Source organism: Lissotriton helveticus, chromosome 3_1 (genome assembly GCF_964261635.1).
Source record: "Lissotriton helveticus chromosome 3_1, aLisHel1.1, whole genome shotgun sequence".
Lineage (NCBI taxonomy): Eukaryota > Metazoa > Chordata > Amphibia > Caudata > Salamandridae > Lissotriton > Lissotriton helveticus.
Genome location: NC_136061.1, coordinates 269,201,506 through 269,221,469, shown reverse-complemented (window position 1 = coordinate 269,221,469; position 19,964 = coordinate 269,201,506).

Sequence of the window (19,964 nt, the reverse complement as noted above, 5' to 3'; positions counted from 1 at the left end):
GGCAGCTTTTGACCTCGTCTCCCGTGCTAAATTGTGGGCCGTATTACAAGAGCTAGGCAAACCCCATGAATTATTATCACTGATAGTTAGACTTCATGAGCGAAATTACAAAAAAATCAGATGGGGCACACAAGGACAGACTACTAACATCTTCCCCGTAAAAAGAGGAGTGCGACAAGGTTGCGTATTGGCACCTACACTTTACTCCCTGTTTATTAACGGGATCGCAAAATTTAAGGAAGCAACTGATGCTGCTGTTCTAGCTGGTGTGAGAATACCTATCCTAATGCTCGCAGATGACACGTTGATTATCGCTAAAACACCTAGCGGTCTGGAACAAGCCCTGCTGCTCTTTGAAGAGTTTTGTCATCTGCGGGGCCTGGTAATCAGTGTGTCAAAAACGAAATTTATGACCTTTAATGCACATAGATCATTTAGAGGGGAGTGGTATTGAATAACAGACCTCTAGAGCAGGTGAAAGACTTTACATACCTAGGAGTCACAATGCAGGGAGATGTGAAGTGGAATAAGCAACTGGAAATGGCTGCATTGAAGAATCTCCAACTGGCGGGAATTCTGCAAAAAGAGTTCAACACTTCATTTACTAAACCAGTTAATCCAGTCCTATAAATATATAACACAAAAGTTATTGCTTCTGTGTTATATGGGGCAGAGTTGTGGGGTTTTAATAATCTTTCCAGACTAAGACTAACAGAAAACACGTTCTTGCGGAATATTACTACACTACCACAAAGCACACCAATATGTCCGCTGCTCCATGAACTGGGTAGGAAGTCACTGGCTGATATAGCCAGATTGCAGCCCCTCCTACATTGGCGGAGAATCTGGTCAACACCAGAAATAAGAGTTTTTGCAGTTGGCCTGAAGGACTTAATTAAAATAGATCATTATAAAAAGTCAGATGGTTGCAGGAAATCAGAACTACGCTAACCAATATTGGCATGGCTAGACTGTAGAAAAATCCAGAAAGCACCCCGTTTCCAACTAAAGCTTTGCTAGAGGAAAGATACTGTAGTTGGGTGACGGATAACATTGGCAGAAATAGTGATCCCCTAACACAGCATACTTTCCGAATGTGAAGCCTATACAAAAGCAGGAACCATACTGGAACATAATAACAAAACCACATGATAGGAAGTTATACTGCCAATTCAGAGTTGGTGCCTTGCCAATAAGGTCATTTTCGGCAAAATGAGACGTGCAAACCAGTGCCTCCTGTCCAGTATGCCTCGTTCATCCGGAGTCTCTGGCACATTTACTGTTCGCTTGCCCAGCTTATACGGCTCCGCACCGTATGTGGCTGACCCCGATTTGTAGATCACTGGGAACTGGAAGCAATGAAGTTGCGCTTAGACTACTTCGTGCAGAAACAATGACATCTATCGTCATCGCTATGGCAAAGTTTTTAGGTTGAGCATGGTCTATTCGATCTCAAATAATTTCAATTGGGTAGCGGGTATGCTATGTGTTTATGCACTGATTCCCAAATGCCTCTTAACTCCATAGTCAATCTGATTTAGAGAACAGTGGCTCATAAGAATATTGTTGCATGGCAAAGATTGATATCATTGAATTTTGTTCTTGTTCAATAAGTATCAAAACGATATAATGTATTTAACTATTACCAAGATGTGTTTAAAGTGCCAAATGCCCAGTTTTTATTTTTTAAATGTTTTAACTGATTTTATAACTCTTAGTGCAATCTATTTTAATGTGCTAGTAATTAACGGTCATGAGCCTTCTTAAGTTTTGTACATCTGCTTTGATGATGAATATTGTCGAATAAAGCCAATATGACTGACTGACAGTGCTTTACAAATCTCGTTTGATTGATTGATTGAGATGAAGCAGTGCACCACCCCATCCTTTGTGAGTGGTTTAGCCCCTGCTGTAATTGGTCCAATGGTTTCAGGTCAGTTACAAGTATTTTACTTCTATTTGTTAATAAACCTTTCCTCAGTGTTTCTCTGTGAAAGACCAGTGCTACATTAAAGAAACACATATCTGCGAAAACGTACCCATTACTCGCACAGTTAAGACAATTGCTTGACACTTTATTGCTTTTCAAGCACATTGAGCTGGGGCTGCCCTGGGCGGTTCCTTGAGCATCACACCAGGTTGGATTCATTTACCAGCCCACAGTCTCATCTCAACAGTGATGTGGGAAAAGTCCTGCCACTACCTTTTCCATAGGCCTCAGTAATGTTTAATTCACAGTTTCACAATTTAACTCCTTTACCACGGCACAAATTCTGCCATGGTGCAGGAGTTCTGAAGAGTGGGCGGGCCGCTTCGGCCAACGGACGTGCGCAGCACTACCAAGGTAGTGCTCACGACGATCGCTGGCCGATGCGCGCACGCAAGGGGTTAAGAATTGAACATTTTTCAATAATAGCTATCTACAACAAAATAATTGTTGTTACTCATTTTTCGGAAATAGCAAACAATAACTGTCAATGTTAGTAGTCCTGGCTGGCTTTAGGTATTTTTCAGTTGTTGTGTTATACCTGGAAGCAATACCAAAAATCTCAGAGGGAAGTCAAAATAACGGCCGGTATCACAGAAATCATAAACATTTAGGCCCCATTAGGATGGCGGGTGGACTTAGCCCGCCCGCCATCCCATCGTGGAAAGGGACCACCCGCCATAAGGGCAGGGGTCCCGTGGGGGGAATTAGGATTAGGATGCGACCGCCACAGTGGCGGGCGCATCCTTTATTTTTAACATTGCGGCAGGCGGTGCTGAATGCACCGCCCGCTGCAATGTTAAAAATACATGTTGTTCATTTCAAAGCACAACGTGACAGGCACCGCGCTGTGCCTGCCACGTTAACCTTTGAAATGCAGGCCCATGTGCATCGCCCCGGAGTCCTTGGGAGCCCGCAACGGGCCCCCAAAGTAGACTCCGCATGCCTCTCCGTGGCGGCATTGCCTTCACGGAAAGGCATTGGTAAATGCCCATTCAAAAATGGCTGGCGGTGTCTGATAGACACCACCACCATATAAACCCTTTCCCGCCCCGATCGCAAGGCGACCGGGGCGGAAAAGCGGTGGACGGTCTTTCCATCCGACACGGACCCCCCAGCCATGCTATTATGGCGGGCGGTCATTCCGTGATGGATGGCGGGTGGATCGCCCCCGCCAGGCCGGCGGTGGCAACAGCCGGCCTGGCGGGCGCGATCCACCCGCCATCCTAATGGGGGCCTCCATTTTTTGTTTAATCCAAGCCTTGAATCATATAGTCTACACCCCATTTTCTCCATCCCAATTAAAGCCCTATCGAAAGGAGACATTTTTTCTTTTGGGAAAATAATACACTGTTGTTTCACAATTGTCCAGGGCCATTTTGGTGAGATTGACAAGGGTAATTTTGATCGAATCCATGCATGCCTGTAATATACTGCTATATTCCAGGAAAAGAAAGCAGCCTGGGCACTAAATACCGGTAGTTGCTCTGAGAAGGCTTAAGGAGAATTTTTAGTCAAAATTGCAATTCATCTTAATACAGCTAGTGCCTTATGGGTAGACAAACTTACAGCATCATTACAAGTCATGGATGTTTGTTTTTCACTTTTCAAAAATGTGTAGAGTTGTTTCTTTCGGTATGGTTCTCTCCTAGGCTACATCATTTGGGCAACCCAGGTTCTGCTATAGCTTTCTGTTGACGGTGATATACACCCTTTTGCTCTCTAAAGCATGCTAACACTGATGTGCAGTATTTGAGATATATATATACATGTACATATATATATATGTACTAACCCTGGGCGGAGAACTACGCTCCGTTCGCGGAGTTTGCGAATTTTCAGCAACTTCGCACTTCGTGGCAAGAGCAAAGTTGTCGACTACTTCGCAATCTACAGCGTAGCGTAGTAGTTTTTCTTCCTCGCGCGCTCAATAGCATTCTCGCGTGCGCGGTAATGACTTACCGTGGTTCTGCGTTCGCTTTCTCGCTTTTCTCTCCCGCCGCGTTCGCTACGATGTTTGTAATCCGGCCGCACAATCCCATGCGACTTTGAGAACGCGATTACGTCATTCGGACGCGTGAACATGTCATTGAGACGTGCGATCCTCCTTGCAGTGCCATGTTGGTAAGATCACGTTTCCGAACACGCAGAAACTGCAATCTGGCACAGAATATCTCCCGAGCATGTTAAAATCTTCTCATAAATGTTCATTTAACCCCTCAGATTGTGATTTGGCTGTATTTATTTGGGCTAGGAGTCCTCTTTTTGTTTCTACTCTTTTTTTCAAGAGAAAGGAAGTGCCCCTGAGTTTACAACTTCCTGTTCCTGTCCACCAGGCTCCTCCCAGTGCTTTGTCCATGTGGTGTTCACTTTCATTTGGAATTGGAGCTGGAAGGATCACTCTTTGTGTATGTCTGCTGCATCATAGCATTTAATTGGATTTATTGAGGAATTTTGGATTTGAACTTTTCTTTTACAAGTACGTTTGAGAATTGAGAATTGGTGTACTGTAAATGTTTGTTTGGTTTGGGTATTTTTTAACTACAGTTTTCTGTGCTTCTCAACCTTTCTTAAAAATTATTATTGAGGGAGGCCTGTACTTTCATGAGGGGCCAAGTTGTATGTGTTTGAAATTTCATCCAGTATGCCTAGAGGTACCCAAGGGTCCACCCATGTTTCTGTTGTGTCTGTAAAACATCATGGATGGCATTGGATTTAATTGCATACTCTGTTGTAGTGGAATTTAGGTAACCCTAGTAGTTTATGTAGTTAGTGTATGCCTGCTTGAGTTCATTTACTTTCTGTGGGTGGCTTGGCCAGGCGGTGGTGGTGGCCATTTTGTGTTTGTAGCCACTGTGTTTTTGCCATAGGCCTCCAAGCTTGTGGCCTACTCTGCCAGTAGGCCCAAGGGAACTACTACAGTCCTCATCATGGGTGCATGAAAGTTGTTCAACTGTTATAGGGGTGTTTAATTCGTAAGTGTAACATCATGTAGGTCATGGATGGCTTTGGATTAATTAGCAAAATGTGTTTTTGGTGTTGAATTGCAGGTTTTGGGTGTGTGTTGAATAATATGGCTTTTCTGCGCACTAGGTAACCCTAGGATTCAGCTCGCTTAGTTTTGGTAACTTTGCACAGTGCTACAACGCGACCTTACAGTTTTTGTCTTCTTCGCGCGCTCAATGTGCGTGCTCGCGCACGCGATAACGACGTTTTGTACAGTTCGCGCTGCCGAACACGCCGAATTTGCATTCTCGCAAGCAATATCTCTCGAGTTGCCTAAAACGTTCCCGAATATGTAGATGCTGTTCATTTTGCTAAAAGAAACTCCTTAGGTTGTCATTTGCTTGTAGTTTTTGGAGCATGGACCACTTACTGTTTCTGTCCTCAATGTACTTTGTGGTTTGAGGGATGCCTGACCATGTGGGCAGCTTGTCGGCCATTTTGTCAAGCCAAGCATTGTCCTTTTGCCATAGGAATGTATTGTCTGTCTTCTCTTTCTTTTCATGCTTTTTGGGGGTGGCCAGGCCATGTGGGGGGGCGGCCATTTTGTGTGACCTTCCATCGTGGTTTATTTTTTTTGCCACAGGCCTACAAACTTGTGTGATTTTTTCTGCCAGTAGGCTCAGAGTCCCAGAGATAGTCAGCGGGGATGCTTGATGTAGCGTTTTCCATTTTGTCTTTGAATTTAACTTCATTAAGGGCATAGGTGGCTATGCATTGAATTTTCAAATGTGGTGTTTGGGGTGTAGTTAACTGTTTGGGTGAAAAAACCTCTAAATGCCTTTATTGTTTGTGTTGTTGTGTAACTTTCAAACCTTGTATCCATGGGGATTTTCTTTTTTGCATTAAGCTGTGATGCAGGCATCCTCCTTTTTCTGGCCATATAGGGAGGGATATAGGCCTGCTTGAGTTTATTGTTTTCTGGCCTTTACCCATGTACCTGTGATGAGAGTGCCCATGTGGATCTGTGGTGGTAGTAGTAGTGTGCTGTTTTGTTTTAGACAAATTGGCCTGTGTCTTGCCATTGTTCCTGTTGGCTTACTACTGTTCACATCCCCATTGCTATCTGCTGCAGGTCACTGATGCTGCATCCATCCGAAATGATGCACAAATTAAGGATAAACAAGTTCCACTTCCACTACATTTGCATTTTAGTTCTTTGCTATTCTTACTCTTACTGGTTGTACTAATACTTCTAGTAGTAATTAAAATTAAAGCTAAAAAAAATCCACATTCGACTGATGTTGTTCTGCCTTCTTTGCTTGTAGGTGCACAAAAGACTGAAGAGGAGGTGTCTGTCCTCATTCATCGCCTGTTCTACTGCCAGACGGATGTCCTTCTGTTCTGTACTACGTCACGTGTGGTGTGACTAACCTGACCAGACATCATTCTCAGCAACTTGTGCAACTGAGTGCTGCTGCTGACATCTGAAGAAGATGGGCCCAAAGAAAGCAGGTACCAGGTCCTCCAAGACCAAGAAAGTTGCTGAGAAGAAAGAAGAACAGAAGAAGGAAGTGACACTTAAGTCTGGTGTTGACCCGAAAACCTTTTTTGGGCAAAAAAAAAGTACGTCTGCAGCAGCAGTGACCGGGGTCCAAGTTGGGGCCAGCACCTCCGCATCAGTGGGCCCAAGCCACCAACCCAGGCCCAAGCAGATGAGTGGGGAAGAGGTAGCCAGCCTAATGGTGGAAAGCAGTGATACTGAGCCTGACCTGAACTTATCACTATCTCAAAGTAGTACACATTCCACGCAAGAGGGAACACAGCAGAAAAGTGGTGACCAACAACCAGCGCCCGCAATAGTAGATGTTCAACCTGAGCCACCGCCCGCAATAGTAGTTGTTCAACAACCACCGCCCACAATAGTAGATGCTCAACGAAAAGAACAACCACAACCACCGCCTGCAGTAGTAGGTGTTCCACAACCACCGCCCGCAATAGTAGATGTTCAACGAAAACAACAACCACAACCACCGCCTGCAATAGTTGTTGTTCAAGAACCACCACCGGCAATAGTAGTTGTTGTTCCTCCCGAAGTCGGGGCAGTTCAGGAAATTGAGCCTGATGCAGAGAAAGAAGAGGCAGCACCTCATGCAGGAGATTGGTGCTTTTAGACCACACTAAAATCGGCCTACAAAAGGCACTATCTTCCCTGGACAATTACAATGCTAAGAACAAACTGATTGTAAATCCATCCAAATCAAAAATAATAATCTTTGGACCCTACGCGAAAAAAAAACTGACAAAATGGAGGATAGGAAAGTTGTCTTTGGACTGCACACAAAATTATAACTACCTGGGAGTTTGGCTTAGCGAGACAGGGCGCCCAGGAGTACATCTTGATAACATTCGGGCAAAAGGGAAAAGCATTACATATGCCCTAAGCAAACTGCATGCCACTTTACATAGCCCTACAACAACAGCAATTCGAAGAGTACTAAGGGCAAAGCTAATACCTTCACTGAGCTACGCACAGCAAGCCTTCCCTGGTAAATTATCAAACACACTAGAAAAAATCCACTGGTCAGCATATAAAAAGTTATTTCATCTTCCCGCTCGCACCAGAAACATTTTAGTGCGGTTGGAGTTCGACCTAACCCAACAAAAATATGAAGAGTTGGCCGCAATGAGCAAATACTTCTTCCTTGCCACTGCGGCAAGGGAAAACACTCTGAAATTTTTTATAAAAAATATTTTCCTGGAACCAGATAATCCGTGGTCAAATAGCCTCTGTGTCGCCAAAGATGCTCTGCAGCTCGCAGTGGAAAACTGGGACCCTGAATCAATAAAGTACGCTGCTATTAAAAGCGCGATAAAAAAAAACAGGTTCGCCTCTGCTCGCGCACCTCGGATCTGGAATCTTTGGAATCAAGAGGCTTTCACGAGTCCTTAAAACTGCCTCACACAGAACGGAACTCCAAACTCCATCTCACCCAGGCGGTGGGGAAACAGGCGTTAAATAGGATTTTAGCGCTTAGATTACATCCTCTCCCCTTTAAAGATCTCTACCCCTTGGGATCATCTTGGATAAAGCACTCGGAGTGCCGGCTATGTAAATACAAATATGAGAGCTTTGCACACATTTTATTCTGTTGCCCAGCATTGTCCTCTGAGTGTAACCTCTATCTAAAGCCAACCTTACTGAAACACGGTATCAGAACCATAAAGGAGGCCGTTTACCACCTATTCACAATGGAAACAGTGAAAGACATGGCTACGTTCAGTAAATTCATTCAAGAGACACGCCGGAAATTGATGGACTCCCATAGCTAGGACATTGGCCCAGATGGCGAACTCCCACATCTCAGAGACAATCTAGCCCTTATGATATCAGGCAAGAATTGTGGGCAAGCACTAATGGCCTAATGAACCTTACAGTTTTAACTATGCTTAAGTTGCTCCCATTTTTTTTAACAATAACGATTATCTGTAATTTTGTTGCTCTATTTATTGGTTTTGAGTAACCACAAATAAAATGTTATTCATTCATTCATTCATTCATTCATGCAGGAGATCTATTGTTTTCCAAATCCCCACCAAAGAAAAGGAGGGTTAGTCCATCGAGTTCTTTGCCAAGCATCCCTTCTGATGATCTTGATCCCAATTGGGAGCCACAACAATCTGAGCATGAGAGGGAGAGACATCCCAAGAAGACCAGGCTAGGGAAAAGGAAGGTTCCAGGAAGCCTACCACTTATGGAGTGCGATGTTGAGCAGCCGGATAATGATGGTGATGATGAGTCAGACCCAGTCATCACAAGCATTACTCCTGGCCCTGAGGACATGGAGACCAACATTTTAACCCTAGCAAGAATGGCTGTGACTAGTAGGGATGTAGCACGCATACCACCAACACAGGCCACACCAAAACTACCTCCAGCTTCCATTTTTACATTTGCACACAGCCGGCAGCGTCCTACATCCAGCACAAGTTCCACCTCAGCAGAAGTAGGTAGAGGTACTACTGCGCAGCCACATAGTGAGTATTCACCACACAACCTCCAGTTCATCCGGCATTGGAAGTGGCACCTCCAGCAGGAGACAAAAGTTAAGCTCCCCAGTGTGGGACTTCTTTACAGTTAGCGCAAATGAGGAGAACATTGCTATATGCTCCATTTGTTATTCCTCTGTTAGTCGTGGTAAGCTTGGTACAAACTATGGTACCGGAGGCCAAATGACCCATATGAAAAAACACCACCCAATCAAGTGGGAGGACCACCTACGTATCATAAAAGCAGGAACCATTAATGTTGGCGGGGAAGCAGTAGAAGGTCCACAGGTCGAACAGGAAGAAGAGGGAGACATTCTATCTGGTAGTGGTACACTAGTAAGTACCCCTGTCCGACTCCCCAGCACTGCAGTGGTAGGTCCCACATCCTCCGCATCAGCAACATCTCTGTGGCACCAGAGTAAGAGTAACCCTAAGACACCAAGGAGTACGGGTGCGAAGTCTGCGACGCGCAGTACTGCATCGGGCATAACTGAAAGAAATACCAAGCAGCGTACCATTGTTAGCATGTTTAGGCAGGAGGGAAAGTACGAGCGCAACCACCCAATAGCACGTTTGTACAATGCTAAGCTTGCTAAAATGTTAGCTCTGGACCTTCTCCCTTTTTCTTTTGTTGAAGGGGTGGGTTTCCTGGAATTTGTGACAACCCTCTGCCCAAAATGGAATGTTCCCAGCCGCTACTATTTTGCCAGAGTTGCTGTTCCAGCAAGTTCAAGTTCAAGTTCGAGTATTTATATAGCGCACTACTCACCCAGAGGGTCTCAAGGCGCTTGGGGAGGGGGTTCATTATTTGTCGAATAGCCAGGTTTTAAGTTCTTTTCTGAATGAGATGTGGTTCTGAGTAAGGCGGAGGTGAGAGGGGAGTGAGTTCCAGGTCTTGGCAGCCAAGAAGGAGAAGGATCTGCCGCCCATGGTGGATTTTCGGATGTGCGGGACTGTGGCAAGGGCTTGATTGGACGATCTTAGTTGGCGGGTGGGTTTGTAGAAGGATAGTCGAGTGTTGAGGCATTCGGGTCCTAGGTTGTAGAGGGCCTTGTGTGCGTGGGTGAGAAGACGGAACGTAATTCTCTTGTTGACGGGAAGCCAGTGGAGGTCCTTTAGGTGTCCGGTGATGTGATCTCGGCGAGGGATGTCCAAAATGAGTCTTGCTGATGAGTTTTGGATGCGTTGGAATGTTTTCTGTAATTTTGCTGTGATTCCGACGTATAGTGTGTTACCATAATCCAGCCGACTCGTGACCAGTGCGTGGGTCACAGTCTTTCTTGTTTCGAGGGGGATCCAGCGGAAGATCTTTTTGAGGATGCGAAGTACGTTGAAGCAGGAGGATGAGACTGCGTTAACTTGTCTGGACATTGAGAGAGAGGAGTCTAGGATGAAGCCAAGGTTACGTGCGTGGTCTGTGGGAGTGGGTGCTGTGCCCAGCGCAGAAGGCCACCAGGAGTCGTCCCAGGCAGAGGGTGAGGATCCTAGGATGAGCACTTCAGTTTTGTCTGAATTGAGTTTCAGTCGGCTCTGTTTCATCCATTCGGCTACTTTTTTCATGCCTTCGTGAAGATTGTTTTTGGCGGTGTTCGGGTCTTTGGTGAGGGAAAGAATTAACTGGGTGTCGTCAGCATAAGAGATGATGTTGAGGTTGTGTTGGCGTGCGATGGATGCGAGTGGGCTCATGTAAACGTTGAAGAGGGTAGGACTGAGTGATGACCCTTGTGGTACTCCGCATATGACTTCTGTGGCTTCTGAGTTGAATGGGGGGAGTCGGACTCTTTGAGTTCTCCCGTCTAGGAACGAGATGATCCAGTCCAAGGCTTTTCCTTGTATGCCGATGTTGCTGAGGCGTTGTGTAAGGGTGTTGTGGCAGACCGTGTCAAAAGCGGCGGAGAGGTCGAGTAGAATGAGGGCCGCAGTTTCTCCGTTATCCAGTAGTGTTCGGATGTCGTCAGTCGCTGCGATGAGGGCGGTTTCGGTGCTGTGTTTGGCTCAAAATCCGGATTGAGATGGATCGAGGGAGTTGTTGGATTCAAGGAAGGCGGCGAGCTGGTGGTTGACGGCTTTCTCAATGACTTTGGCCGGGAATGGGAGGAGGGATATGGGTCGGTAGTTTTTAAGTTCAGAGGGGTCTGCTGTGGGTTTCTTCAAGAGGGCGCTGAGTTCGGTGTGTTTCCAGCTTTCTGGAAAGGTGGCAGAGTTGAGCGAGCGGTTGATGACATCACGGAGATGGGGTGCGATGATGGAGTCAGCTTTGTTGAAGATGTGGTGGGGGCAGGGGTCGGTTGGCGAGCCAGAATGGATTGAGTTCATTAGGCGGATGGTGTCTTCAGTGGTTATTGTGTTACAGGCGCTGAGGTAGTTAGTTGGTGGAGTGGTATCTGAGGGGTGTGGGGAGGGTTGATCGTTGGGAGTGTTCTCGAAGCTGTTGTGGATGTCGGCTATTTTGTTGTAGAAGAAGGAGGATAACGCGTCGCAGAGGTCTTGGGAGGGGGTGATGTCGTTAGATGCTGCGGTGGGGTTGGTGAATTCTTTGACGATGTTGAAAAGTTCCTTGCTGTTGTGGGTGTTGTTGTCGAGACGATCTTTGAATGCTGATTTCTTGGCGGATCGAATCAGTTGGTGGTGGTTGCGGGTGGCTGCCTTGAGGGTGGCCATGTTGTCGGTGGTTGGGTTTTTTCTCCATGTTTTCTCCAGGGTGCGGCATAGCTTTTTGGATTGTTTGAGATCATCATTGAACCAGGAAGCCTTTTTGTTGGCTGATTTGATCTGGTGCTTTTTCAAGGGTGCTAATTCGTCCGCACTGTGGGTGATCCATTGCTTGAGATCGGTGGCCGCTTGGTTAGGGTCCAATGAGAGGGTGGGAGGATTTTTGTTGAGTGATGAGAGGAGTTGCTCGGAGGTGATTTTGTTCCAGTATCTCCGAGGGATGGGTTGTGGGCGGTTGTGGTTCTGGGTCGTTTTGTAGCTGAAGTGAACACAGCTGTGGTCCGTCCAATGGAGAATTGTGGTGCGTGAGAATTGTAGTGTTCCAGCACTACACCACGACGTGCTGGAATTGCTTGGAAAAGCCTTGCAGCAGAGTGCTGTGCATATTATCCACCTGACAACAGACATGTGGACCAGTAGCCAAGCCACTGATTCCATGTGCATCGCTGCACACTGGATCTCTTTTACAGGTGTTAGAGACAAGATATCTACAGGCATTGACACTACTGAGATTTTTAATGATACTCGAAGACATGCTACTATAGCCATGTTTGCTATGAGACATCGCATACTGCTGCAAACATTTTGGATGAGTTCAACAGCAAGGTCTTTGAATGGCTGCGACCAAGAGGCCTCAATATTGGTTTTGTTGCCACCGACAATGGCAGTAATGTAGTTAAGGCCATGGAAGATGGTGGCTATTTTAGGGTCCCGTGTTTGGCACACTGCATTAACATTGTGGTTCAAGACTCTCTGAAAAATGAAAGCAAAGTCAGCAGCTTACTGACCATTTGCAGAAGAATCTGCACGCATTTCAATCATTCTTTTAAAGCCCGGAAGCAGCTATGGGTCATTCAAAGTGAGTATAAAATGCCAGTCAAAGCACTCATCCAGGAGGTACCAACACGTTGGAACTCTACTTATTACATGCTTGATCGGCTGTTTGAGCAGTACATACCACTTAATGCTTATGTCATGACAAGAAGATCAGGGGATCCAACTGGTGTTATTAAAGCCATGACAGTTGAGATGTCGCAATGGGACCTCATTAAATGCCTGACAGAGATGCTACTTCCTTTTGAGGTCTTCACACGTGCAGTCAGCAGGGAGGACTGTACTATGGGCCAAGCTATCCCATTGTTGTACATGCTGGAGCAAGAGCTGAAGGAGGTGTCTGAAACATACGAAGGTGTTGAAGGAAAACTTGAAGCATGTAATTTGGCGAAGTCCTTAGCCGGCCGCTTATCTGAGAATACAAAGATTCAAAATAAGATTGTGTCGCATCAACATTACATTACTGCCGCAATTTTGGATCCACTGTACAAATTATTTGTGAACAGTAATGCAGTAATTCATTTTACAGAAGGGGATGTTTCCAAGTACAAAACTTTAATAGCCGAGGGAGCCACTGATTTAGAAAACGAACAGCTCTCAATTAGAGGCCTGCCAGTGCCAGCCCAGGACAGTGCAAGTACTACTGAGCATCCTACAGAGTCAAGTTATTCTTCACAGCATGCGAGCAGTGCGTTTGCTTCCCAGCAGTCACCAACACAAACAATAACAACAACCGCACCAACAGGATCTGATTCATCAGACACAAGCAAAAAAATAGCTGCTTGGTTTCTACAGAAAGGGATGGGTAAGTCCGTTGCTGTCGCAAAGCAAAAAGAGGACGAGCAAACCCGAGCACCAATGAACATTGAGCGGATGGTCCAGGCCTATCTGGATGACACAACAGAGGTGTTCATGGAGCAAAGCCCATTGGTGTATTGGTATAGGACAAGAAGCCAATGGCCACTGGTCAGCAGGCTGGCGATAAAGTATCTAGCTTGCCCTGTTGCAAGTGTCTCTTCTGAGCGTGTTTTCAGTGCTGCTGGTGCCATTTTGACTGTGAAAAGGACCAGTCTCTCGCCCAAAAGCGTGGAGAGGTTAACCATGATCAAAATGAATCAGCACTTGATACCACCAGACTACAAAGTACGTTAATCAGAGCTGGAAGAGGAGAGCGAGTCGGAAGAAATAATTAGTGGGTTACAGGACCTACTTCTGTCGGAAGAACCACCAAGGTTTGAGGACGAGCTCCTCTTCCCTGACAACTAGGCTTTGAAATTGTTACATTCTCCCTTCCTTTATTTCTCCCTTCCTTATTTGTGTGTATCTGTCTTTCTGACTCAAACTTCAAAACCAACACCATCTTCCTTTCTCTTTTAATTACCTATTGGAGTTGCACATCTGAGCATTTACTGTGCACTGCACTCCACTCATCAGAGTCCTGCTCCATCTTCCTGACTCACCCTAAATACATTTCCATCTTGCCAATGTACATTGGATGTTGATGGACAATCGTGCAATAATGTAGCCTCTAACAGTCCCTCCATAACAAGTGAAACGTACATGACTATAGCCATCTTCTGTTTTGTTTCCAATCTGAAATGCATCACTGTCTTAAGGCTACACCTCTGTCTGCAGGCATACACAACTCTTCAATGTGAGAACTTGAGCGAGCTCCAAAATTAAAGTAAACTCGTCATCACTTTCAGAAGACTCTGCTGCATCTGTGATCTGACAGCCACAAAGAAGAGAAAGACAGGTATATGAAATGAATGATGCCATACATTGCATTGGCTGCTTGCTGACTCAGAGCAAATGTGCATGAAGTAGAAATATACTAGTAGTTTAATATAATAACAAAGTACTTGTGTCTCAAGTGATGGTCAATGTTTCCATGTTGTTTAATAATATGTATCCAATTGTACTCCTACTACTGCAGGTGCAGTCTGACTCTGGACTTAATCGTAGTCACTCACTACATACTGAGTTGCTGTTGGTGGTCTGTTGGAGAACACGTAGACGTGCCACACCGGATGATGAATGATGATGACCACCATACCATCTTTGCACGCTGTCAGTCAGTTTGATCAGAGATGATTGATGGAATATGTTCAGGAAGTGGAATACAAGGTAAACGCACAACCAATCAACAAGAACCACAGCAGACCTAGGCTACATGTGTGTGCAGTGGTAGAATAGAATAGTGGTATGATTGACTGCCATTGGCGCATTGATTTAATCACTTGTTTTGAAAAATGCTAGGTTGATGTATATGCCTTTTGTCTGAAACTGTGAAAAATGTAGGTAAATGGAGTTTGGCCACTGACTCAGTGCCCGGTGTTGTGGTGTGGCCATGTAACTGTTCTGTGCTGGCTCCTATCTTGTTGTTCTTTTCGATGACTGCTGTGCAACTAGAAGAGTAGAGTTAATCAATGTATCCAAGCAGCCTCAGTCTGAAAATCTTCTCGCTCACGAGTCTTGTCTATTTTGCACTACACCGTAATTTATTTTTATGTTTTCATTCAGTTAACTTATTTTGTAATACCCCATTTCTTCTTTCATCAACACTTACAGGCCGGCCTTTCACCCAGCACTATTATACGTGGAGCAACAACTCACACTTACCTTACCAATCCATCCTCCTCATCATCATCCAGCCAGAGGCGCCCAAGAATGATATAATCAGTCACAGTGTCCATGGAAGGGAGGAGAAAGATGAATGAGGAGATACAACTATACATTTGGCCCTGGATAACATAATACATTAACTTTAGTATCATTTTCGTAATTTTCTTTGATACCTTTTTCCTCTTCATTTATTTTACGCTTGTGTTTGGTAATCGATTGTTCACTTAAACTATCTCTTAATTTTCTTTGCTAGCTTTCAGCCCGCTACATCAGGTATTACGGTTTCTCAGAGGGCATACAGCCTAGGCAAAAGTCATATTCATATCATGTATAAGAAATACTTCCTTTGAATTGTGTAGTAGTAGTTAAGTAAGTACCACTTATTATTAACCATCAAGTTAATAATAAACCTTCATCATGCATCCATTTTGTTTTTCTTACTTGACTTTACATTTATTGGGTAGTAGTGGATCATCAATCATCGTCTTCATTGTTTTGCTTTTGTTGTCTCCATGCGTACTGTTTTTCTTTGTCAAACCTTTCCCCAAACCCCCGTTCCCATCCATTCATCAAACCCTAACCCTCTTCCCCCGGGCTGTGTGTTTTTATATTGAGGTCTGACTACATTAAATCTATGCCAACAATTGATCACACGCTTGCTGCGGCAGATGTGGTGAAAGCAACACTAATGAAATCAAATGTCAACGAGGCAGTGCGAGGATCCTCTTCTGCTTGCCCACCAAAGCTCACTGTATGTACTAGTGTACAAGGCAAATCATTTCCCAAAGTGACCCAACAAATACATCTAAATAATTGGTGGCATCGTTTGAATTTAATTTGACAGCATTTAAGTTTACGAATTGGATTGTGTTTTACTGACTCCTTCAACACAACTACATTTATCTTCTTGTACTTGGCAGTCCCCGACAATATTGATTTCTTTGAGTTTAGCACTAGCAGTTGCAATATTGTTTGTATTTTTTTGGGTCAGTCTTATGTACTGTATTTTTCAACTTCTCCCACATTCTGTCTCAGGCAAATGACTGTCTCTTTGTTTTTGTTTTCCAATGCTAGTGCCAGTGTCTACTAGTCTACTACTACCATCACACAACCACGGCATATTCTCTGTTGTCTTGGGAAACCATGCAGCCCTGCTTGCAGTGCCAAACTTAATCATCATCAATCACAGGTAAGAAGAGAATTTTGCTAGGAGGTATAATGGAGGAGAGACTGGTAGTACAAATAGGACAAATATAACTCAGTGAGGGGTACCGCATCTATCTGTTGGCATGATGTTGTTACATGTGGTCGATTAATAAATTATTTCAATCAAACACTAGCCGCTGCCCTGCATGTAGAGTAAACCTTGTGACGTACAACAGTAACCCCACCACAAAACAACATCATATGTGTACGTTGAAAATAAATAACATTTATAGATGTACATAAAAAAATATCCTCCTAGTCCTCTCCTATCCCACCCCTATCCCCACCCTAACCCCAACCAATGTCCAAGTCCAAAGAATGTCCCACAAAAATAACCCCAACATCCAATTCCCACCCACCAACAAAAGTATTAAAAAAGGGGCAAATGAACAGGGTCCATCACAATCGGCAGGCTTTAAGGTGTTTGTCCACCAATATCTTCACACGCTCCTCTAATTGATCCTCCAACTTTGACACCCGGAGGAGAATCTTTTGCATCCATGATGTGGGGGGGCGGCAGATGTTGTTAAATGCCGGCGGTGAGCGGCTGCCTGACCACGGCGCCGTACTCCTGCAGGTGGGGCCTGGCTGGGGCCTGGGGCATTGGTAGAGGCAGCAGCTGCTGCCTCTTCCTCCTCCTCCTCGGCCTCAGCCACCAGCCGGCGGTACTCCTCCACAATGGCCTGCAGTTTCCTTTGCCGGGCCCTGGCTGCCAACTCCTTCCTTGATGGTTTTTGTTGGGAAGGAGTATGAGTATCTATAAAAAAAGAAACAGAATTGTAACTGAAACTCTTCCAAATTAATTCAACACGTAGTGGCATAGTAGCACTACCAAGCGCAGTACATACAAATGGTGGCAACTTTTAGTATCTATCTAATCTATCCTCCTGCTTCCCCTGCCTGTAACTTTTGTTGAAGTTTTTTCTGGCCCTAGTACTATGGATGGACTTGAGTACACAGAAGAACACCAGTATTTTTTGTATCTCCTTTTATATTTTCAAAGTAAGACTCTGCTTCCAGTGACAGTCTCCACCTATGATGAATACAATACATTTAGGGGGAAAACAACCAATAAAAATAAATGTCTATCATTCTTTATTATCGCCTTAGCTGGTTACACTTTCACCAACAACCACCCATGCGTCCACTCCTTCCTTGCCTTGGGTTTCATTGTCACAAACTCCGCTCATGATTCTTGCTATCCACTATATCCATGCACCCATATTGTTTTGCCCAACCAGGCATGCATCTTCTCTTTCACCTTCTAGTTCTACCCATCCTTCAACAACCCATGCATCGGATTCATATCAGCCACGTGCATGAACCTTCCAAAGTATCCTTCTATGGTAGTCTTATTATATCTTTCGTCCTTCCTCCTTCCTCCCTAGTTCACTTCTTTCCCTTTTTGTTCAACACATCCCTCAAGGTCATCTGATCTGACTTTTAGTCTTCTCCATAACTTTCACAGCTGAGTTGGAGTCTGATAGAAGAGTCATTGTTTACTCAACTCACGCTGGTAATGCTGCAAAGGGTGTCTTCTTCAACCATTGTATATTGTCCAGTACAATTTCAAATTCATACTTTCTTAATAAGTCTCATAGCACAGTGAGGGAAATATTCCCCTTCCACCTAGTAATGCAAATAAGTAATGAATATAACTTACCACCGCCCACCGCTGAAGTTTCCTCCCCCACTGTTGCTACTGCAGGTGCCGCAGCCACTGTCCCCTCCTGGATGGCATTAGTATCGCCGCTGGCCCCGTCGGCAGTGGCACTGGTCGTTGGTAGTGATTGTGCACCTATAAAAGCAAGTACACCATTTGAGATGCCTGTACAACTTCACCTATTTTACTAGTTGTACTTCACCAGGAAGTAAGATTGAAAATACAGTTACGTACAACATAAAGCATTGTAAGTGTAACTAGTCCAAATTGCATACTACTGTACAGCAGTCATTAGACAGAGTTTAGTTTTACTTTATTAGATGGTCCCTAGGGTCATCTAATCTCTACTCCTACTCTAGTCTTTGGAACGTTAGCCTGAGCCATGTAACCATTTTAGAATGATCCGGGTCTACTGTTTTGCCCATGTTTTTACCTTGCTGCTTGTTGCACAGTAAGAAAGACACCTTTGAGCCACATGAGTGTTGCATACAACAAAAGAGGTTGACTTACTTACTTACTTACAGTATTGTTAATCCCTTTTGCTTATCCATAATGTTACACTTTTTGGCATGACTGCTATACACTGGCATAGTTGTATTCACTGTCTAACGTGCAACATTTTTCTACTAGGCAGATGAGAAGATTGCCTTCTACGAACCAGAGATTAGCAGAGCTTTCGAAAGATGCATGTGTAACCAGTATACGTTCAACGGTGAGGGGTCTCCCACAATTCCCACAGTTCTCTATCGGGCACTAGTTGTACAAAAATGTAGAGTATTTAATCATCTTTATTTTGCATGGTGGAGCTGGATGTTTTTCATGGAACAACTTACAAGTTACAACAATACAAACCTTGTTATTAAAAAAATAAAGTTTTTGAACTTGCACATAGACTCTGTGGTATATATTTTTGAGTGTCTGGGGTGTTGTGGACTTAAACGAGTGAGTGAGCGAAAGGGTGTTCTTCTGTTCTGGGTTGTGTAAGAAAATAATTGGGTATATCTAACTATCTTCTTGTGGGGGTCAGGAGTGGGACAAATGTCTATGACTGAGACACTTAGGTAGGTAGACTGTCGTTGAATTGTGGGTTCTTCTGACTGAGTTCTGTGACTAGGGTGTAAGTAAGGTCCAACCTCCCTATCACCAACATCCTATTTTCTTGTGCATAGTTCTGTATGTGCCTGTGCAGAGAATAACCGCAACAGTAGTAGTAGTATAATAACCTAACAAAAATGAGTAGGCAAACATCTGGTTGCGCATTTTTTGGTGTGGGAATTGACCAAGACTAAAGATTACAGAGGACAACGCAAAAGACAGGAGTGGACCCAGTGGCTACAGCTATTCTATCACAGCTTTATCTTAACTAAAGAGTGGCCAACAGGGCAAGCTTAGCTAAAGACAGTCTAATAGTAGTAGTAGCACAGAGAGTCATCGGGCAGAGGCAGTTTGAAGGAATTTAAAGTCAGGGATGGCATTAGATACCCAAAATTTGGTAAACAAATTGAAGACCAAAGAAGGTTTAGCTAACATTTAATTAGGAAGGAGGCTTAATAGGTTTGAAACAATAAGGTGTGTTAAAAAGTTAGGGAAATATAATTCATACTAATATAAGCACTGGAGGACTTACTGGGGCCAGCAGCAGGATCCTCGGTAGAGGAGCGCTCCTCTGATGGTTGTTCCGCTGACTCGGACCCCGTCTTCGTGCCCCTGGGTGGTGCTGATCATGTAAGAAATAATAAAGAAAGAGAAACATTGAGTGCTGTGAAACAAATACATCATTCAAAAATCCTCGTAAACATTTTAGGAAACAACAATTGCAATAAAATTTACTTCGAAGTCTAAATGACTACTGGCTTGCAGGATTCACAGACTGCCTACTTATAGAACACTAATCAAATGTTCCATAAACATTCTGATTGCAGAATATACTAACAAAGCCAGTAC